This window comes from Diceros bicornis, chromosome 22 (genome assembly GCF_020826845.1).
Source record: "Diceros bicornis minor isolate mBicDic1 chromosome 22, mDicBic1.mat.cur, whole genome shotgun sequence".
In the NCBI taxonomy this organism is placed as follows: Eukaryota; Metazoa; Chordata; class Mammalia; order Perissodactyla; family Rhinocerotidae; genus Diceros; species Diceros bicornis.
The window spans coordinates 37,414,249-37,437,885 of record NC_080761.1 but is presented as its reverse complement, the minus strand read 5'-3'; the positions used below and the strand labels follow the sequence as shown (position 1 = coordinate 37,437,885).

At 41.2% G+C, this 23,637-nt stretch overlaps 1 non-coding gene across 1 annotated transcript; it reads left to right on the top strand.

The window, feature by feature from the left end:
- The first annotated feature begins 362 nt into the window (after window positions 1-362).
- Window positions 363-434, top strand: TRNAH-GUG (transfer RNA histidin (anticodon GUG)). Its single transcript has one exon. It is a non-coding gene; the product is annotated as a tRNA-His (tRNA).
- The last annotated feature ends 23,203 nt before the right edge of the window (window positions 435-23,637 follow it).

Here is a 23,637-nt window from a genome sequence, read left to right as displayed (position 1 = left end):
TGCAACATGATTGGTGGAGTCGGTTGGGGGTGGGAAATCTATATTCATTATTGGTTACAAGTAGGAAGCATGAGTCACCAGAATAGTTTCTCTTAGTTGTTTGATTACCATTTCCTGGACAATGCATCCCCGTGAATCTCACCTAATTCAATTTTCCCAATCAGCCAAGAGGACAATATTGGTTTCCTATTCAGGCACTTTGTCGTTGTTCCTCTAAATAATTAGAGATTACCGAAATACTGCTCGTCTTTCCCAACGTTAAGAAAGTGTACATATTTAGGCAATAGATGGCAGTGTTTCCACAAATTTTAATATTGCAATAGCTCTTAAAGGAAGCTGAGTGCTCAGCTGTCCTGTAGCTCGCCGTGATCGTATAGTGGTTAGTACTCTGCGTTGTGGCCGCAGCAACCTCGGTTCGAATCCGAGTCACGGCAGGAGGGGAGAAGGCTTTTGGAAAAGACCAACGCTGGTCCCAAGCTGTACTCCATCCAAACAACATTTTGCAACCAGACATACAATAATGAAAATCAATAAAACAGAAACTACTACAAATATTTTAAACTTTAGAGAGACGACATAGGCAGAGTGGCTTTGTTAATGCACTAACCCTGTTGCAAGTGTGTTGTGTGTGGGTTTTTTTATTTGCATTGACGGATAATATGATAAAACTGGAGTGTAGTGGGCATGTAATTATTATTAATTACAACTACTTAAGCTCTGCTTTGAGCAGGCTCGTCGAGTCTGCTTGCTTTTGAGCCTTGCCAGGGCTGTACAGTAATAACAACCCTGAATTATTTGAAAGATGTCAGCGGTAGATGTGGAAATCCTGTTTAACCAGGCATGAATTGTTGTTAGGAGGTTTTTTTCAGGATGACAGAGAGAAAATGAACTGTCCCTTATCAGTAATTGCAGGAAACATTTTGTTTCTATGATATGAACTGGCTGTAATTTAACTTTCCTGCATCATTGGATAATGTAAGAAGCCAGTTGTTGCTCAAAACAAAATTCTCTGAAGTGGGCATTTGGGGCTGATAAAGGGCATATTACAAGTAGACTTAAGCAATAAATAATATCCATATATGGTGAAACTTTTTTAATGACATTTTCCAAAAGACTGGGGTTTGTATTGTAAATGGTAAATGTTGAATTAATGTGGGTAACAGGGCTTTAATAGGCCTTTCTCCAGGACTTAAAAACATGAAAAATACAGCCTGAAAATGTCAAATATAAGTATATTATAATGAGGTTTACTGCTCTAAAATTATAGCCCACCGTGTTTTAAATAAGGGATCCCTAGAAGGAGCTTTTTAATGCCTCTAGCCCCTGTTTCACAGATGGCAAAAACTCATGTTTGTTATTTATGTAATACTAAAAAAATTTCCAAAAAAATGTTCTGAGGGTAGGCACAGAATCTATTATGTTCTTTCAGAGTCAATGAGTTCTTAGAAATTATAGTCTGGAAAAACTGCAATAAATATCACTCTTTTCTTCCAAAAAATGAGCAGTTTCTGTTTGATTATGGACCCCAAAAGATTGGCTTCAGAATGTCATGAAGTAAAAAAAGGTGTTTATTGTTTCCTCTAAGACTCACTTTCAATACCATTTTCCACTCTGAGGTCTCTTCTTCCTTTGGCTTATTTCCTAATCCCCCACCCCCCCACCACCACCACCACATTCCTCACAAATTCTACCTCCCCTTCTCCAAGGGGCCTAGCCTAGCCTCTGCCTCAAGCCTTCGAGGTCTTCTCAGCTGGCTGGTACTAATAATGCTTCTAAGAAAGCAGCTGAATTGTAATTGCTCTTTAATTAAAAACAGCTTACAGAATAAGCCCATCCAAGGCTATTTATATTTTATTAGGAGACTGAAAATGCAATGAATTCACCATTTGAGGAGGGCAATTGTGTCAGTCAGAACTCAGTGGTTGCAAGTGACAGAAACACAACATGTTCTGATTTAATGAGAGGCGTGTACCCAGGCGTGAGTACAAGGGGGCTTCAAAAACCATTGGAACCGGGGTGTTAAAGATGATCAAGACACACTCTCTCCATCTCATCCTACACTTGTTTCTGAAAGTTACCTTTATTCTCTCAAACTAACTTCTATGTGAAACATGGCAGCCAGCAGCAATCCCTGCTCTTTATATCTTACAGCTTTGCTGCCCACAGGAGAGGTCCTTAGTTACTGTTCGAAAAATCCTGGGGAAGGATCTGATTGGCTGGTTTTGGTCAGGTGTCTGTCACTGGACCAATCAGCCACGTCCCTGGGGATAGAGTCAGACAGCACAAAGAGAGCCCTTCCCTTGGCATGAGGCCAGTCACAGAATGATGGATTGCCAGCCGTGGAGCCACTTCAATTGTCTCCCTGGGACGTTTTTCCCATTGCATTACTAGAACACACCATTTGGTGGCTGTCTACTTCCACAAACCCATGAGTTCAGTTCCCAAACTATTAACACCTTTCCTCCCTTGTGAAAAATGAAAAACAGTCGTGGGGTGGGAGTGGGGGGTCAGAATATGACAATTAGTCTGGACTCAACTTGGAGCTTAGGGACACAGTCAGAGCAACTGCTTGAACAAAGGGAGCACTTCACATTCTCTCTCCTCTGTCTCTGCCAAAGGGGAGCCTTCTTGCCCTGGATGACGCTCTCCCAGCTTGGCCAGGAAAAAGTGCCAAATCATCTGACTCTGCCAACAAAAATCCATTTGAACTTGGGCAATTTATCTAAGCAATCAGAGTCAAAAAAAAAAAAAAAGGAGATTGGGGGTTAATGCAAGAATTAAAAGAATAACATACAAACCAACAAAAATCACTAGTACAGAGGCTCATGATAGAAATATAGCATAGGCACCTACTAGGGACGATAGAGATAAGATTTTTTTTTTATTGATGTCATAATAGTTTATAACATTGTGAACTTTTAGTTGTACATTATTGTTTGTCAGTCACCATATAAATGCGTCCCTTCACCCCTTGTGCCCACCCCCCAACCCCCTTCCCCCTGGTAACCACCAAACTGTTCTCTCTGTCCATGTGTTTATCTTCCACATATGTGTGAAATCATGCAGTGTTTGTCTTTCTCTGTCTGGCTTATTTCACTTAACATAATACCCTCCAGGTCCATCCATGTTGTTGCAAATGGGATGAATTTGTCTTTTTTATGGCTGAATAATATTCCATTGTATATATATACCACATCTTCTTGATCCAATCATCAGTCAAGGGACACTTAGGTTGCTTCCACTTCTTGGCTATAGTGAATAATGCTGCAATGAACTTAGGGGTGCATAAGCCTCTTTATATTGTTGATTTCAGGTTCTTTGGATATACCCAGTAGTGGGATAGCTGGATCATAAGGTATTTCTGTTTTTAATTTCTTGAGCAATCTCCATACTGTTTTCCATAGAGCCTGCACCAGTTTGCATTCCCACCAACAGTGAATGAGGGTTCCCTTTTCTCCATAACCTCTCCAACATTTGTTATTTTTTGTCTTGGTGATTATAGCCATTCTAAGGAGTGTAAGGTGATATCTTAATGTTGTTTTGATTTGTATTTCCCTGATGATTAGTGATATTGAACATCTTTTTATGTGCCTATTAGCCATCTGTATATCTTCCTTGGAAAAGTGTCTGTTCATATCCTCTGCCCATTTTTTGATCAGGTTGTTTCTTTTTTTGTTGTTCAGTTCTGTGTGTTCTTTATATGCTTTGCAAATGCTTTCTCCCAGCTGGTGGATTGTCTTTTAATTTTGATTCTGGTTTAATTTGCCTTGCAGAAGACTTTAGTCTGATGAAGTCCCACTTGTTTATTTTTTCGTTTGTCTCCCTTGTCCATGTAGATATGGAATTTGAAAAGATCCCTCTACGACCAATGTCAAAGAGTGTACTGCCTACATTTTCTTCTAGGAGTGTTATAGTTTCAGGTCTTACCTTCAAGTCTTTGATCCATTTTGAGTTAATTTTTGTGTATGGAGAAAGAAGATGGTCTACTTTCATTCTTTTGCATGTGGCTGTCCAGTTTTCCCAGCACCATTTATTGAAGAAACATTCCTTTCTCCATTGTATGTTCTTAGCTCCTTTGTCGAAGATTGGCTGTCCCTAGATGTGTGGTTTTATTTCTGGGCTTTCAGTTCTGTTCCATTGATCTGTGAGTCTGTTTTTGTACCAGTACCATGCTGTTTTAATTATTATAGCTTTGTAGTATATTTTGAAGTCAAGGACTGTGATGCCTCCAGCTTTGTTCTTTTTTCTCAGGATTGCTTTGGCTATTCGGGGTCTTTTGTTGCCCCATATGAATTTTAGTATTCTTTGTTCTATTTCCATAAAGAATGTCGTTGGGATTCTGATTGGGATTGCATTGAATCTGTAGATTGCTTTAGGTAGTATAGACATTTTGATTATGTTTATTCTCCTGGTCCATGTGCGTGGGATGTCTTTCCATTTCTTTATGTCATCATCGATTTCTTTCAATCACGTCTTATAGTTTTCACTGTATTGGTCTTTCACTTCCTAGGTTAAATATATTCCTAGATATTTTATTCTTTTTGTTGTGATTGTAAATGAGATAGTATGCTTGAGTTCTCTTTCTGTTAGTTTGTTATTAGAGTATAGAAATGCAACTGATTTTTGTAAGTTGATTTTGTACCCTGAAACTTTGCTGTAGTTGTTATTTCTCACAGTTTTCCAATGGATTTTTAGGGTTTTCTATATATAAAATCATGTCATCTGCAAACAGAGAGAGCTTCACTTCTTCGTTGCCTGTTTGGATTCCTTTTATTCCTTTTTCTTGCCTGATTGCTCTGGCCAAAAGCTCCAGTACTATGTTGAATAGGGGTGGCAAGAGTGGCAACAGACAATGTTCATTCTTGCTATTCCAAGGTTGCATAGTGCCCTCATCCTCCATCCAGCCTCCACTGCTAGAAACTCAAGATTGAGATTTCTGTTAGGAAAAGTGCTCCTCACCATGGGTTACAAAAGTTAAAAAAGTGGTAGGCTCTAAACAGGAGTAGTACAAGTCAGAATCCACTGAGTGACTGGATCCTTATCCAAGCTGCTGTCCTGGCTCACTCCTTCTTCGCATGGTTACCATGACCAAAGGTCATAAAAATCAATGGTTGTTTTCATCAACACAGAGTTTGTTGACACTGGGTTTCCTATCTGTCTTCTTGCTAAGCTTAAAATGTATTGGGTTTTTGTTCTAAAACCAACTCTACATCAAGTTGGTTTTCAGAAATGTTGAAACCTGAGTTATCAGAGGAAATTAACTCTAATTTTTAATTATGTTAACATAATGAAAATTATCTGCTTTTAACTTTTTAAAAAGAATTTTACAAATATCTCAACAGATCCCATTATCATTTCCATGCTCACATTGTCTACGTTTTATACCAAAGCAAATGCTTGCTAATGAAAAACCAGAGTGACTCTGATATAATCTTTCAAAAATCATCTCTCAAAAATGTCAACTAGAAAGCATTTCAAGGCAAAGGTAAGCCAATCACAAACTAGATTCCCTGACAACTTTTTAACATTAATGATGAAACGTTAAAGACAGAATCCTTGTTTCAATCACACGGCTTTGACAGCTACAGTTTTCACTGATCGATGACATTGTTACCCCACCCCCCACAGATTTGTTCATTCAAATTGTGAAATCATTTACTCATTGAAAAGTCAGGAAACCTTTTCTTGGGAGTCAACTAAAATAGCAAGAGGGAGTCTTAATTCTGTGTATAAGCTATTACTTTATGTCCTTCACGTTGGTGTAGCTGAAGTAGTCTATTAGAGTTTGCTCAAGCAAAAAATTTTACCTATGTAACTGTAATTGAGTAACTAAATTAAAAGTTCAGAACTGCGTATGCTTTCTTTATTACCATAAGCTTATGGCTTTAGTGGAATGCCTCTTTCTTGCTCTCTACAAAATCGTAGGGCAGAGCTATCTTCTTAATCTCCACCATTAATCTGTTGAATTAAAGAGAGTTTATATTCCAATATTTCTATGTCCATCTTTTATGGGCTTTGTCCATATTTTGAGCTTTCATAAATAAAAGAAATTAACATTTATTTTTCTGATAAAGTCATAAATTGAACAGCCTAAAGTAAATTAGTAATAAAATGAGTCCTTTATTATTTAAAAATCAACATCTATCTATTCCCTAATTATAAAGAATGTAGTTTATTTTTGTGCGATAAAAATACACTAATGCATAGAAAATGACTTATTAGAGCCAAATCTGAATGAATGAAATTCACTTTCAGGGAGGAGTGCTGGGCAGAAAGGATGGTTGGGTTGTTGCTGTAGGCCCCATTGTGGGGGTGGGAGGTTCTTAAGGCCCAGTTGAGGTGTCCCCAGGAGTGGCAGGTGCAGAGGTATGTCCCCAGGAGTGGCGGGTGGTGGTGACTTTGCAGAAAGAGAGCACTTATCCATAACAGCTGCTGCAGCTTCCTCCAGAGGATCTGAGCACTGAGAGATGACGTGTGGGCTGTGTCTTCTCTCTAGAGCTTAGCAAATAGGAAGCATAAGACACTGAAGATCCTTCCAGTGTCCCTACCTGTTCTAGGGTGTGTTTACTTATCTCAATCACGTCACCCTGAAAAGCTGAAGATGTGTGACAAGGCCTGGAAACGTGGGCCTTCCAGGAAGGTAACTGGCAGAGAAAAATTCCCACAAAAACTGAGTCAGACAGGAAGCTTTCTAAACAGACCTGGATTCAGGTCCCACCCCTGCCGCTTCTGACAGCTTGACTTTGGACTTGACCTCTTTGTGCTTTGGTTCATTAGCAGAACAGGGAGAATGTGAGGGTTAGATAAGGTGATGCATATCTAGTGTGACTCCCCATGATGATGACGACGGCGTTCCCCTTCCCTTCCGTCCCTTCCCAGGAACACACTCTTTGTTCTCCTGTTTGTGTAGACTTCCCAGCATTCACAAGTCAACCCAAAAAAAACATGCTTTGGATTCAGCCCTTGGTCGGCAGCAGCTTTAACACACTTGTGTCTTCGCCTAAACTCTGCCATTTGATTTCAGGTCTCGTTGCCACCAGAAAGGTGAACTCGTGTTTTCCAGCTTGTTTGATATGAGCAGAGAGCTAGGCAGAGTCCTGGTCAAGCCGACTCCAAGATAAACATAAATTGCCACTAGATGGCACTGCTTGTTGTTGTTCATCAAAGACAAGGGACTCTCTTTTTTCTTTCATTTTTTTTCTCCACTGGTTCCTGGCTCAGGGTGTCTTGCAACTGGGATCCCAATCATATGAGAACTCTTCTGTTCTCTGAAGGAAGGTTCTATTTTCAGCATATTATCATCAAGATCTGAGGACCAAACAGACTCCACCTAAAATCTGGGGGAATTACCTCAACAGTCTTGTCTTTATCCAGAGGTGATTTGAAAAGAATATATTGTATTTGGATATCAACGTTCAAAGGCTTGGAGGCAGAAAATTCCATTTCAAAAGCAAGTGTGAGTAATGAAGCCACATAAATCCTGTAGATTTATGTAGAGGCTGGAGCAATTTCAGAAATCACACCATACAAATCAAAGAAGCAGGTTTTTCTACATCCTCTCTCACTTTCTCTTATTCGTATACTTCCGCACCATCTCATCCTTTCCTTCCCTCTTTCTCTTTCACAGTTTCTTGAATACATTTATTCCAAACTCCAGAACAGGAGGGAACTTGATCAGAAATCCTAAATACAGCTGGTTTCAAGCTCCCACCATAGCCATTTCTTCTCATTCTTCCCCCAGGAGATCCATAGACAGGGTTGAGGGTGTAGCAATGAACCCACACACCACACAAACTGCCTGTAACCCTCAGTCAATTCTGGAACTCCACGTAGCCCAGTCTCACTAAGGTGTTTTACTGAAAGAAAGCCAAATTAAAAATAATAGGGTAGATCTTTACTGATGGTTTTCTAGAAAGAGTGGTGTAGGAATTCTAGAGACTGCCTCACGTAGAAATTTATCCAAAAATCTCCTTTAGATATATCTCTGTCTCCTTCAAATTTCCCACTTACACCAGCTTCTAACTGTGCCCCCTACTCTCCTCCAGGTTCTCCAACCACCCACTTGTCTATTACCTTTCTCTCCTCCTACATCTTGTTCACACTCTCTGTCCCATCCATAAAGTTGAGCTCCCTACTTCCTGTCTGGCTGGGAGTCCCTTCAGCCCTCTGGAAGGGTCTCCTCAGGTCCGTCTGACTATATTTGCTTCCAAGAATGAGCCTGTTACCCATGAGCCCATTACCCAGAGTAACAGTATAGAGGATGGTACAGTGTTGTCTAGTGCGGTGTAGTCTAGGAGTAGTGGAGTGTAGTCTAGTGGTTAAGCACACGAGCTCTGGAGCCAGATGGCTGTGTTTAAGTTCCAGCTCCACCAATTACTTGCTAGGTGACCTTGGGCAAGTTACTGAGCCTCTTCGTGCCTCAGTTTATCCAAATATAAAGTGTGGGTGATAATGGTATCTATCTTAAAGGGTTGTTGGGAGGACTGAATGAGCTAGTATAAGTAAAACACTTAGAAGAGTGTCTGGTTCAGAGAAAGTACTGTACAAGTATTCACTATGACTATTAGCATAATTGCTATAATTATTACTGTTATTGTATGCCAGGTATAATGATATATAAAGAGAATATAAAAGTATACAAAACAGACAATATCTTTGTCTTCATGGAGCTTTCAGGCTAGTGGAAGAAACAGATAAGTCAACTGGTGCTTGCAATTCAACCTTATAAGATTATGAAAAGGAGAGTCATCAGGATGAAAAGAGTTCACACAGATCTTTAGCCCCTAGTTGGGGGTCAAGAGAAAGCTTCCCTTTGGCATTGAGACCCAAAAGGGATCAAGGAGCAGTCTTTACAGAGATTGCTACCAATACACTCATCTCTTCTGGCTTTGGGGGGAAGGGCATAAGTAGAAAGGAGGGATCCTGGTTCCCATTTCTGCTGGGTCTCAGCATGGCTCCAGTGCAGTGAGACCTGGAAGAGAAAATGTAGTCTCTTTATATCATTTATTATCAATCTGGTCTTTCTTATGAGCCCCACCCTGTGAGTGGACAGGCAGGAAATAACTAAATGTCCAATTCAATTTAAATTTCAGGCCAATTCCAAAGTGTAAGTATTCCCTTAGTCTTTCTAACTAGTGGTTCAGTCTTAATTATTTCTACTCCTTTTCCCCAAATTCTCTACAAGATGGCCTCAGGTGCACAGTTGGGACAGGCAGTCGGGCTCACGTGATTTTGTTGGGGCAGAATGAGGGGGTCATAGACCATGCAGTGTCCCTGTTTTGCCCTCTATTCCTGCTGGTACAAATGCTGCAAGCGCTGGTGGCGAACCTTGTGCTCTGGCTTCTCTCACCTTGGTCAGGGTCTAGTGGCCCTTCCTGGCTGACTCGACCTCATCCTGGCTCTCTCAGATGCTAAGGATCCCCTTAAGGCTCTGCCACATGACCTATCTGGTCCCATGGAAGACTTGCTGACTCTCAATTCATCTGAGTGCTATAGGAACTTGTGGGTGTCATCCATGCCTTACAGAAACCAAGAGCAGAGCGGTAAAACTAACTCCAAATACTCCGCCTGTTCATGCCACAGGCTAAAGCCCAGGTCTTCTAGGTAGGAATCGGGGGACTTCAGCACTCCATATTTACCCAATTCTCCTTCCTCTTCTCTAGACTAAAGGCTTGTGAAAGGAAGTTGGAACAGATCTGATCAATTCACCCTGCATCCTTTCTCTCCCTAAATCTCCCCCTAATGCTGCTAGCACTGGAAGGAGTGGATTTTCCGTTTCCACTCCGCTTTCTCTTCCTACCTAGATGTCCCTTATGTAAGATTCTACCCAGTCCACCGAACTTAACCCCCAGTTATGTCAACTTGGAGCTAAAGGAATTTTAAAAAGTCCTTTTCCTCTCCCCATGGCCTATCTCTCTTGCCTATTATCTTGCTCAAGATGTCAAGAACCCACCCTCAGAACTCTGCCTCTGAGTCAATAAACCCCGTGGCTCAGATCTGTCAGAGATGCAGTGAAGCAATGATTTAAGAAGGAAATTAAATTCGTGTCTTTAATATCTACAAAGAGCATATCCGTTTTAAGATAATAGAGTTGTATTTCTTTGTCTTCTAATTGGGTAGTCCAAGGAATGTCGTTCTGTAGGTCGCCTCTGGGTAAACTGTGGCAAGTGTTTCAAGCTCAAATAAGTTTAGGGAATGCTGAGCTAAACAAAGTTAAATAGGTTTATTTAATGTGAAACCATCACAGCCTTTAGTATGCTAATGCGTTCTGTGAATTCTGATATGCTGTTTCCCAAACTTATTTGACCATGGAACACTTTTTTCCACATCTCCTGGAAACGGTGTTCTGCAGAACACAAGAATGAAAGATGCTGAAAATCCTTTGTCCCCACAATCAGTGAATCCCTTCATCCTCCCATCCCTCCATCCCATCATCCCATCTTCATTTAATGAGCCAAGCTAAGCGCTAAGGCAAAAGTGTTTCTGTATCTGATTTGTTTCCTAACCAGGGCGGTTTCTAACTCCCTCAGGCCCTGTGCTTATTTGTAACTAAAACACCCACGACATCAGTGTTCTGAGCATGAAGTACCTGGGAGTTAGACAGTTGGAGACACTAGAACTTAAAAGTGTTTATCCCAAAGTAAACAAACAAGCATAAACCCCCTATTGCCAAAATGAGAGAGAAAAGGACCCATTCCTGGGCTTCTCTGGGAATTCTCTAGCAGACGCATGCCTGCCTGGGTTGCCCTTGTGGAGGATGGGAAATGGATGATGGCTCATGGTTAAGGAATGCAAAATAAAGATCTTATGACTTTCAATATAAAAATACATATGGTGTAAGATTACTGCACAGTTCCCCACGATCAGAAAGAATGCAAATATTCCCTGCACGGCCTGGACTACAAAAACAGAATCTGAGTAGACAGAAAATTGGGATCAACAGGAAAGTTCTGGCAAAACTGCTTTGCAGAGAACGTAATGATCCTAAAATAGGTCCCCTAAAAGGGGCATTACTGAGGAAAAATAATCGAAGCTCAAGGGATATAGATGAGTTTCTAGGGAGGACAATGATGGATGAGAGGAAATGGCGGGAGAAAAACGTAGACAGCCGGGATAATGGGCCCAGTGACCCTTTACCTTCTTCAAACTTTTCTTCTGTCCTTGTGTAAACAGAGAAGAGGCCCAACTCGACACACAAAGAGGGGAAAAAATTGATATTTCATGTGCAGCCGCATGTGGGCTGGAAGTATAACTCATAAAGAAAAACATCAGTCCCATCGTACATAAGCCTGTATGAGAGGGGTTGATTTACACGTGGAGCTTTAGCATAAGGAAACATCCTGAGCACACAGGAAAACAGCAGGGAGTTCCCGAGTCCCAGAAGAATCAGGTATTCCTGGCCACTCTGTGCTTTCATGTAGAGGAGCAATGAAGCATCCTTAAGAGTAAAGTAGGAGAACACTTTTTGCCCCTAACCCTGTGGCCATTCCTGCTCCCTCAGATTTCCTCAAAACAAAACATGATGTATGCATTATTTTCTAAGTCAATCAGTCAAAACTAATTATATTGGTAGTACTCTTTGAATTAAATTGTAATACTGCTATTGGCCTGTGGGCATACTTGTTCCTCAGGAAAGAGTCAACAGAGATAGAAATGGTAATTTGAGCTATCATGAATCCATATGGCTCTTAAATAAATGAAATAAAAGCTGCCCATACCAGGCTACTGTTATTGAGAATCTGGAACTATGGAAATGCCTCATCTTTCTCCAGACCAGACTAGAAGACTGTGAGCATCATTGGTTGATATGCTCAACATCCTCTCCACCCTCCCTTCTACTTCCTCCTTGCCCCACAACACAGGGGTATGGCTGGTGGGCTAGGAAACAGTACCCTACACCCACCTTGGTCACAGAGGTGGTCACTGGACTCAGGTTGGCCCAATTTAGGACCATATCCTTCTGGCCAAAGTGATTAGTCCAAGGTGCTGACACATGAGTATGCTGAGTCAATCCAAATCCTTCCTTGGAATGTCTTGAAAAAAAGGTAAGGGATACTGTGTCTAGGCCTGCCTTTCCGAGGTTTGGTTTTATGAACCTATTGGCCTATAAGTCTTATTGCCTTTTTAAATTTAAAGTAGTTCAAGTTGGATGCTGATCACATGCAATCAAAAGACCTCCAACTAATACAGGGACCATGGCTGGAAGAGAAAGGAGCATTTCTGTTTCTTACTCCAGAAGAATGTTTATAGAATGCATCCTAAGCGTCAGACCGGAAATACGGTGGTGAGCAAACACAGGCTCTATTGACATTCAGGGAGATTATGGCCTATTGGGAAGAACAAGCATTCAACGACTGCTAATAGTTAATGATTTCAAATGTTCTATAAGGAAAAGTAGCCAATAACCAGAGGCCTCATGTCTGGTGAAGAGGCAGCAAAGTTTCCACTAGGAAGTAATGGTTAGGCTGACTTGAAGATGTTTAGGGGTTAGTCTCATCTTCATGAGCCAAGGTCTCTTTTGCCATTTTAACCCTGTGTAGCATGGTAGTTACCTAAGTTTAAAAACGTCTTTTTTGTTTTTCCGACTAACAGAGCTGACACCAGCCTGAATATTAGTGGGAATATGAGTTTTTCTGTACTTTTCATATTTCTTGTAATGTTATTAAGTGGAAAATGCATAAAAGAAACTTTTGATCTGAGTAAAATGAAGTGCTAGGTAGAAAAGTGGGAAACTAGCCTTCAAGAAAAAAAGTAGCAATTCTAATTCTTCTGTGATGAGTTATTTTTGGAGTCTTATATATCTATAAAAATTCTGACGTATGTATAGATTTTTACTCAATTAAAAATCATGAAAATATAGAAAAATTGGGTATGGTTTGGTGCCAAGAACATGTACTTCTGTTGAAAGTGAACTCTAAATGTCTATCAAAATGAATCTGGGCTGCTATGCAAATTAGCACCTAGCCAATCCTAGTGTAGCATCCTTTGCTTTGTTGAAATGTCTGCAATTGTGATGGATCCACTGTCCATTGGTTCTTGGCAGGTAATTTACATTTGTCAACTCTCATTTGTATGCAGATATGATAACTCATATTGAAAGGCCATCTTCTTACCTCCCTCAGTGGAAGAGCTAATCTAATTTACCATTTTTATAATGTATACGATGCATTCCTCTTTAGTATCTTAAATTCTAGGTAGGTTTTGAATGACTTATTATGTTCACGTGTCTGTGTCTACATTTTATCTCCTGAAAGGATGTCTGTACTCTTTGAAATCAGGGACTAGGGTTTCTATGCCTCTTCAGCCTTTCTCTATCATATTCAAAGTGTCTCACCCAATAACTAATATTGATAATTATTTAACAATTATTTACTGAGCTCTTAACATGTACTGGACACTGTTCTAGGTCTGAGAATTTGGAAAATAAATGTTCTTTCAATTGATGTGATTGTTATCTCATTTAACATTTGATCAGAACTGTCATCTAGAAAGAAAAAGGAAGGAAGGAAGGAAGGAAGGGAAGGAGGAAGGGAGGGAGAGAGAAAGGAAGGAAGGGAGGGAGGGAGGGGTGGGCGGGCCTGCTTGTCTATATTAATGAATACCACAATTATTTCACATGGTACTAAATGCTTTTTTTGCATAAGACCCAGAGTTTTAAAGTTATGTGATAGTATTCTGCAACAAAACAGTTGAAGGCAGGATGTGAAAAAGAAATCAATGCAATTTACTTATAATTAATTTAAGATTAACTTAAAAATGCAAAAAAAATTGGCTTACTCTCGGTGGTGCTGCTGTTGAACTGTCATCTAAAAGCTTATATAATTAGTGGAAGCATGTTAATTGAATTATGGCAATTAAGTCAGCCTTGAGACAAGAGGGTCCCCTCTGATTAACGAGATTGTGGAAATTCTGTAGCCCATTCTCCCCTGTTAGAAAATTTCAGGACTGTGTCTCATCCTGCCCTTTAGTACTTTAGCTACCATGGTGTAGCCAAATCTTGATTTCTCCAGTGTTAATTATCTACTTTGTGGGTTTTCTGAGCCCTTGGATTCTTTTCCTCCTTTCTAAGGGGTTACGAGGTTGTCAGCATTGATGGGGAGGCTGGAACCATGAAGAGGCCGTGCGATTTACATCCGTTCTTTTTATTACCGAATATCTTCACCAGTAAAAGATAAGGTGTGTGTGGGAAGAAATGAAAATATTTGGGGGATTGGTATGGAGAAAGTGATTATCTTTTCAGCCCTTTCTTTAATAATGTCATTGTTGATTAAAGCGTTGAGAAAAACCTGGAGCAGGAGTTCGCATGAGTTTGAGGGCTGTTTGGGGACTATAATTGTCCATGTTAACCCCTTTTTATAGGTGCTGTAGAGTGAGCTAGCCCTGTCCTTAATCTGATATTAATAAACGAAGTAGCCTTGGGAAATTTTCTTCCTCTCTCCAGGACTAAATTTACCCTATAAAATGAGATCACCACGGTGCCTTTTAACTCGAAAATTCTCCAGTTTTTGGTCTATTCCCAAAGACAGTGCCGTGTTTTTCTAGGATTTTAAATATGGATTGTTAGCCTCAAATGTCCAGGGGTAATGAAGCTGCATGGAGAGAATGCATGCCAGCCAAACAAACTGATGGGAAGTAGAGTTAATGCCACTTAGGACTGTCAAAGGTGAGGGTCAGAGTCGTAGATTCCTCCAGAAAAAGAGAAGCCAACAGAGAAGAAGGGATGGGAGGACCATACTCTAATGTCTGAAAACAGCTGTCCTGGGAGGTTCTGTGAGCAGGGCCAGCCACGCAATGTGCAGGGCTTGGTGCAAAATGAAAACATGGGACAACCTCGTTCAAAAATTAAGAATTTCAAAATGGCAACAGCAGAGCTTTTAACCCAACACAGGGCCTTCATCATGTCGGCCCTGTCTGTGGGCCTGGCTGGAAGGGATTAATCCTGTTTTCCAGGGGTTGAAATCACAGTCACCTCCCCTCCTTGGGTCCCCCGAATCTGCAGGGCTCATTTCAAGCCAAGTCTGCTTTTCATTCAGTGCTGTGTTTCTTTCTTGCTTGCTTTTTTTTTTTTTTTTTTTTAACAGTGCTGCTAGCTGTATAAATATTTTACAGTTCCCCCATGAAAAGTTTCCAAGGGGCCCATGTGAAGGAAAAAATCTTTGAAAGGATTTTTTCCATAGCAATTAAAACCTTTCAAAGCACCGAGAGCTCCCCAGTCTCACTTTAGTGCAACAAACCTCTATTTTTTTGCCCAGTTTGGATGGCTCTGGATCTGAAAATAAGCCAGCCTCTTTGTTTGGTGACTTTGTGGGCAGCCGATAGACATTTGGAATTTAAATTCGTTAGATACATGGCAGAGCTGTGGATGGAACCGGTGGAGGGTTAAGGAATGCCGTGATCAGAAACTCTAACCTCTGTTTCCTGTATCTCATTTACAGGGCTAAAATGACTATAAATCAAACGAAACCTCATTTTGGCTCCCCAGATGAAGTCAAATGTACACTCTGACTTATGCATATACCATTTTTAGTTAACGCACCAATAAAAATAATTGTGCAAGCCAAAATTTGGAAGTGTTCCCAGCGTTTATGACAAAACTTAATAAAGCCAGGCGCATTGAATGTAATATGGGAATTTTATTGAAATGAAATTAGTCCATCATGTAAGCTCCACATTTTCCTCGGATTTCTTGGACTTCATATGAGAGCTCTCCTGGGGACCCTAATAGGGTCCTGCAAAAATTCAAGTACAGTATGTAGAGACACAGAGTTGAGACGACAGCTCAGCAGCGGGTAGGATGGCTCACCCTGAGTTTCAGTGCAGCAAACCGCACACACTTTTCCAAGCATGACCCTACTCCCTTCACCCCAGGGTCTAAGCAGCAGACATATTGTTGTGGTTTTACGGCGCAGATCATGGGTCTCCTGGAGAGATGGGAGTGGGGTTCATTTGTAATTCTAGTAACCGTGATTTGTGCCAGAGACCTATTATGTAATGTCCCTGGGGAACAAGCATGGCAGCAACCATTGCATATGTTCCTATAGTTTGGTTGCTTGACCATATTTAGGGATGGAAGCCTGGGGCTATGGGATGCTTTTTGGCTGCTCAGAGGAGGAGGCAATGTTCGTGCATTTGAAATTTAGGGTTGGGGGTGGTGGTGTAGGGAGGAGGAGATTTGAATGAAGGAATTCAAGTTCTGATGCGGATTATGTTTCAGGTACAGTGGTTCACAACCTTTACTGTGTACCTAAATCCTTCCTGGGGGACTTGTTAAAAAAGCAAATACCTAGGCCCCACTTCAACAGATTTTAATTCATTACATCCATAGATGGACCTAAGAATCTGCATTTCAGATGAAAGTGACACAGGTGGTTCAAGAATCTCAGTTTAAAAAAATACTGCTGAGGCCGGCCCAGTGGCGCAAGCAGTTGGGTGCGTGCGCTCCGCTGCGGCGGCCTGGGGTTCGCCAGTTCGGATCCCGGGCGCGCACCGACGCACTGCTTGGCGGGCCATGCTGTGGCGGCGTCCCATATAAAGTGGAGGAAGATGGGCAAGGATGTTAGCCCAGGGCCAGTTTCCTCAGCAAAAAAAAAGAGAGAGTAAAAAATACTGCTATCAAGTTGGTGATCAACAACAACAAACAAACTTCAATATATTTAATTGCTATAGATTGAGTGTTTGTGTCCCTGCCCCCCCCAAATTCATATGTTGAAACCTAACCCTCAATGTGATGGTATTAGGAGGTGGGGCCTTTGAGAAGTGATTGGGTCATGAGGGTGGAGCCCTCATGAATGAGATTAGTGCCCTTATAAAAGAGGCCCCCACAGAGCTCCTTGCCCCTTCTGCCATGTGAGGACATAGGGAGAATGTGGTGGTCTATGAACCAAGAATCAGGCTCTAACCAGACACTCAATCTGCCAGCATCTTGATCTTGGACTTCTCAGTCTCCAAAACTGTGAGAAATAAATTTTTGTTCTTTACAAGCCACCCAGTCTAGTTTATTGCATCCCGAACTGACTAAGACATGACTAAGTGTTTATTTTTGAGGTGTTACCATGTGCTGAGCATAGGAAAGGTCTAGACCAACTCCTTCATGGCATGTGGACCAGCATCTAGATAGGTGTCTAGCCTATTTTTTAAAGACTTAGGGGACAGATATTTCAAAGCTTCTTTTTTATAGCCTGTTTCAGGGCTTAATCACTAATACTAAGACTTTTTTTATTAGGTGTGTACAAATTCCTTCTTGCTGAAATTCAAGCCCATTACCTTCTGTTCCCTCCTCACAAGGTACAGAGAATAACTGGATGGTGTGTGATAATAATCCTTTATGTATTTAAAGGAGGTTGGAGTAATCTCCCCATTAATCCACATGGCAGACAAACTTGCTCATAATCGGGGGCCAGTTTTTATCCTCAAGACTCCAACCAATAGGTCCAACGAAGGCTGAATTAGGCCCAGACTTCAAACACCTCAGGTGACTACTCACATTGCCCTCCCCAAAGCCATCTTGGAGGGGCTCTGGGATTTAAGGAGCTGTTTTTGGACATTGACATCACCACTTCCACAGTTCACATGGAGAGAGTAACTGTCTCTTCTTTGACCTTCTCTTAAACCCAGTTCTTTCTACTTTCCCTAAGTTTCATCCCTCTAATTAGCAGACTCTAAAACCTTGCTTGACCTCTGTGGTTAGAACAGAAAATGAATTGGGAAATTTACATGGAAATTGGGCAATGTCTTTTCCTCTCTGTGGCAGTGGTGGACAGCCTCTGAGGTGGCTTCCTGGCCTCATGCTTTGTGCAATCACCTCCCTTTGAATGTGGGCAGGGCCTGTGACTTGCTTCCAATCAATAGAAGACACTAAAGGTGATGGGATGTCATTCACGTGACTATGTCCTGTTATGTAAGACTCTGTCTGGCTAGCAAACATGCCCCAGAGACCCTCATTGCTGGCTTGAAGAAGTAAGTGGCCATGTTGGGAAAGCCCATGTGGCAAGAAACCATGGGTGGCCTCTAGAAGCTGAGGGCAGTCTCCAGCCAACAGCCAGTAAGAAACTAGGGCCCTCAGTCCTATGACTGCAAGGAAATGAATTCTGTCAACAATGAGCTGGGAAGCAAATTCCTCCCCAGTCAAGCCTCCTCATGAGAATGCAGTCTGGCCACCATCTTGACTGCTGCCTTCTGGGACCCTAAGCAGAGGACCCAGTTAAGATGTGTTCAGTCTCCTGACCCACAGAAACTGTGAGATAATAAGTGTGTGTTGTTTTAAGCTGCTAAATTTGTGGTAATTTAGTACTCAGCAATAGAAAACTAATAGAATGATCATTTGATTTGACTCACCTGGCGGTGTGCAGAGGAAAGGATATAAGGCTCTTAGAGAAGGCCTCGAGAGAAACATTGAGCCTGGGTGCCAGGCTCAAAGGAGACCTCACATTTATATACTTGTAAATATTTTGGATTTTGGTGGATCAGAACCATACTTGAAATCTTCTACAATGTTTGCATAAAAACTATTTTCCTTTAAAAATTAGTAATCTTTATAATAACAACTGTCATTTATTTAGCATATACTATATGCTAGTCACACTTCAGAGTGCTTTGTATACACTAATTCATTTAATCCTCTTAACTGTGCTATCGGTTGGGCAATATTATTAACTCCATTTTACAGACGAGGAAGCTGAGGGACCAAGAAGTAAGACCATCAGCTCAACTATTAAGTGAATTTGCAAAAAAAAAAAAAGTAGGGGGCAAAACACAAAAAAGGCTTTTGGCCTTTTGGTGTCCAATCATGCTTCCATGTATCTGCACTTTTAGAATTCTGTCCAGCTATTATGAAAACCTAACACGGCATAGACCTCGCTAGACTCTGAGCGGGCCCGTGTGAATTCATCATAGAGATAGTTTACCTAATGATACTAAAAGGACCAAGTAGACATAAGTGAACCCTTGAGTAATTCGGTAAAGATGGAAACAGTGGAAGCTCACACTCTTGGACCAAATAGGATGTTTGCCTACTAACTTTGACAAGCCATTTGCAATGCTGTCTCTATTTTAGTGGCTTTTTCCAGCATATTCTCGGTTTTAATAATATTCTTTTCAAAATATAGAAACAAAAGACTGAGCTTGACATGGTCCATGGAAGTGCAATTTTGTGGCTCTCGTGGGTCACGCTGCTTTTTCGTATCCTGGAATGATATTAAACTACCCTTGGAAATAGCAGCACAACATCCCAAGCTGGTAGGCATCCTATGATTTACTTTTTTCTGCAGGCCTTAAATTTAATCAAGCATTCCCAAGGTCTATTGCAGCCTTTTTATTTCTTTTGGCCTTCAGAACCCTATACAGATTCAGCTAACATGCTTTTAGTGAGAGCTGGGGGCCATTACTAGAGTCTTCACTTTACAGATTAAAAAAACCGAGACTCAGAAAAGCTGAACTGCCTGTGGTTAAACAATTAGAAATGACAGATGAGAGATTTGGAACCAAACTATCCTGCTCCACACTCAAGACTCTGTTCACCATACCAAGCTGAGTGCTATGTATTTCCCCCAAAAAAGTTCTTCATGGGAAATGATGTGATGGGCCATACTTTTCCCCCCACATTCTTGAGCATGCAGAAAAATAAAGTAAAAGCTATTTAAATTTGCCTGATTGTGTGCCCCAAAATGGTGTGGTTTTTCAACACGCTGGGAAGGTTCTACCTGCCCTAAAACGTGGTCTCCATTATTATGCACTCCACTGGAGACTTATTCGTTTGGATCTAAAGGCTTTTTGGTCTTTATCAGTTTCATTAAGACTTTATCAACAGATTATGGGAACTAGAACTTGATGGGATGTGGCAGTTCAGATCCATCCAGGGGTTCTTGGAAAACCTCCCCATGTATTCTTCCAGTCAAAGCTGGCAGCTGCCAGCTAGAGAGGTGTGACTTGAGGGAAGGCGGAGGGGTGTTTTGTAATGTGGCTCTCCTAGAGGGGGCAGGGGTGGGCCCTGAAGGGAAAGTGCCTGTCCCAGAACATTTGTAACCAGACACCACACCACTTAGAGCAGTAACTGAACTTTTAGCCTCCTCTTAACAAACATTTTTAAAAGCTCCTAAATAAAAAAAAATTTTAAAAGCCCCTAATCCCCACCCCTACCTCTGCTTTGTCCCTTGGTCTAGTTTAATTGTATATCCCACACCCTGAGCAGTCCCCTCTGGGCAGTGTCTCCACAAATGAGTCTCCAGTGCCTGGGGAATTAAAGAAACTCTTCCTTCTCACTTAGAAAGAGTTGGGAGTAACCCACCACAGCTGTAATTTCTCTTCTGAGTCCTGCTCCTTCCCTACATCCCAGATTACCTCTCCAGGAGACCCATGGCTGGTGAGAAGAGAGTAGAAGTTGACTTGTGAGGTATTTGAGAGGACAGCAGGGAGGCCAGTAACAACAGAAGAGAGGAAATGAATATTCATTATGAATTTCTCACACTTGGAGAGAATAACCCAACTTGACCTGTGCTGATTCATTCCTTAGCTGGCAGTTCTCGTAGTGCCTTCTGAAACTGCGTCCATTATCTCATCTCACTTTATTCATTTGTTCAGTGACATGTACTGAGTCCCTACTGTGTGCTAAGCAGTGTTCTAGGTATGGAGATTCAACAGTCAACTGAATTTCTTTCCTCAAAGCAGAAAAGGTTCAGTGGAGGAGTCACACACATGAATAAATGATTGCAATCTAGGTTAATAAATTACATGGGACCATAGAGAAGGGCAACCTAAGCCCATGTATTACTTATTTATTGCTGCATAACAAATTATCCCAAACGTGGCAGCTTAAAACAATAAATATTTATTATCTTACATAGATTCTGAGAGTCAAGGGTCAAGGAGTAACTTAGCTGGGTAGTTCTGACTCAGAGTCAATCATGAGATTGCTGTCAAGATGTCAGCCAGTGCTGCCATCATCTGAAGGGTTGACTGGCACTGAAAGGGTCCTCTCCCAGGAAGGCTCACACGTGGGCCTCTGCTTTGGGCTGCTCACTACATGGCAGCCATCATTCCCCAGAGTCAGTGTTCTGAGAGAGAAACAGAAGCCACAATGTTTTTATGATTTATCCTCAGTGACTTTCCGTCACTTCTGCTGTATTCTGTTGGTCATAGACCAACCCTGATATGATGTGGGAGGGAACTACACAAGGGCATTCATACCAGGAGAGGGTTTATTGGGGGCCATCATGGAGTCTGACTATCACACCCAGTTTAAGAGCATCAGGGAAGCCCCCCAACAGAAACCAAGACCACAAGGAGGAATAGATTTTGAGCCCCAGGATCCTTCCATAGTTCATGAAGATTTATAGTAGCTCTCCAATTCACTAACAAGGGATGGTTTCTCTCCTGCCACAATCTTTTTCCTTCTCTGGATGCTTAAGGTGGTCAGGTGCCCCCATATTGGGCTCATCTAATCTAAGGCATCACTTTCTGATCCAAGAGGAAAGTGGGATGTAGAATATGCAAAACTCTTTGGCCACTCTGAGCCCCACCCCCCAGCCCCAGGAGCTTTATCTGAACTCTGCTAAGACCTCTGGGCAATAGATCAATTGATCAATTGTATGGGTCATAAATATGGATGTGTATCATTATTGCTGATGCAGTGTTGAAGCCAAGATGATGTCAGTCTAAGAATAAGTATCCAGAACTATCAACCAAAATTGCTAATATCTAGTAATGTGTGTTCACTAAGACTTATTTTTGTCTTCATTTAATAGTGAGTTTGTGAGAAGTAATTGAAAGTCATGGATGTTTAGAAGATTTCTAAATGAATAGCATCTTAATGTTTTTGCTCACTGTTACAACATTGTCAAACTGGAAACAAACATCTACAAGAATCATAGTTCATTACTTTTTACTTATTACTAATCAACATTTTTTTTGTGTGTGAGAAAGATCAGCCTTGAGCTAACATCCATGCCAATCCTCCTCTTTTTGCTGAGGAAGACTGGCCCTGAGTTAACATCTATTGCCAATCCTCCTCCTTTTTTTTTTTCCCCCTTTTTCTCCCCAAAGCCCTAGTAGATAGTTGTATGTCATAGTTGCACATCCTTCTAGTTGCTGTATGTGGGACGCCACCTCAGCACGGCCAGACAAGTGGTGCGTAGGTGTGCGCCCGGGATCCGCACCAGGCCGCCAGTAAGAGTGCGCTCACTTAACCGCTAAGCCACGGGGCCGGTCCCACTAATCAACATTTTTTAAGCATCAAGTATAAGTTTGGTAAAAATTGCTAACATTTGCAGGGTGTCCAAGACAACAGAACTCTAAGAAAAGACTAATCCCAGAAATTGGCTATCTTTAAAACTGATGTTCCGTGTATCAATGGAAATGAGAAGAAAACTAATAAGTCTGGATTTTAAATTCATCCTCTTCTGTGTGCATCTGCGGTCTGAATGTGAATCAATATGATCCAAGACTCTAGGCCCCAGAGCACAGGAGAGATGTCACATTTAAGAAAGGGGAAGCCTTTCTGGGTCAAAATGGTGCGTAGGGAGTATGGATGCTCTTAGGATAGTAAGAGCCCCATTTACCTGAGTACTCGGGAGTAGACACTCTCTCTCTGCTCATAATCTTCAACCTCTTTATTTTCTCTGACTCTTGAATTTCTGCCACTGCAATATCCAGTGCAAGACGGTGCTGAAGGTGACTTGCCCCTGCTTATGACAGCCAATTGTTAAATTTTCCAGAAATTTGCAAGTCAATTGTTAAACATAGCCAGTATTAAAAATTAAATTATATAAGCTTACAATTAAGTAACTATATTAAAAAGAAAACATGATAAATACTCAAAACTCGTCACTTCCTAATTATGTGGCTACATTTTACTATTATTGATGTTCTTGAGGTTATTTATCCGTGGTGAGAGTATTTATACCATGGATATCAGCAAACACTACAGATCAGGGCTTCTTTTCCCCCCAGATAACCAGTTGTTAAACATATACCAGCATGTCACTAGGAGCATCCTTCTATTACTCTCAAGTTTTGTGGTAGTCCTTGAGCCAGACTGGCCAGGTTTAAACCCAGATTTTGCCATTTAATGGCTAGGTGACTTGGGCATGTTTCTTAACTGTTTTGTGCCTTAGTTTCATCATCTGTAAAATGGAGATAATATAGCATATATATAATATAACTGTACTTCATAGGGTTGCTATGAGGATTAAAAGAGTTGGTATTTGTAAAGCATTTTGGAACAGTGCCTGAAATCTAAGTGCTATGTATTTATTATGAAATAAAATAAATACTATTCTAAGGCTGCTATTTCCCTCGCTGATTCTATCTCATTCGTTTCTCAGCTCTCAAAATCTATTCTGTTCTTCTTGCACACTAGCAAAACATCTGATTTTTGGTGGACACATGACCTTCCAGAATAAAGATTAGATGTCTCAGTCTCCCATGAATAAATCCTTATCAAGACAATATAAACAAAAGTATCATGTGGTAGCTTTCAGGAATTTGTCTTCAATGGCAGTTGGCACATTTTTTTTGCCTCTTTTCTTTTTTATTCCTCCTTCCATTATGATCTCTGAAACTTGGGTGTGATGACTGGAGCCAAGCCACCATATGGACCGTGAGGAAGAAAGCCACACCCTAGGGATGATAGAAATTTGAACAAAG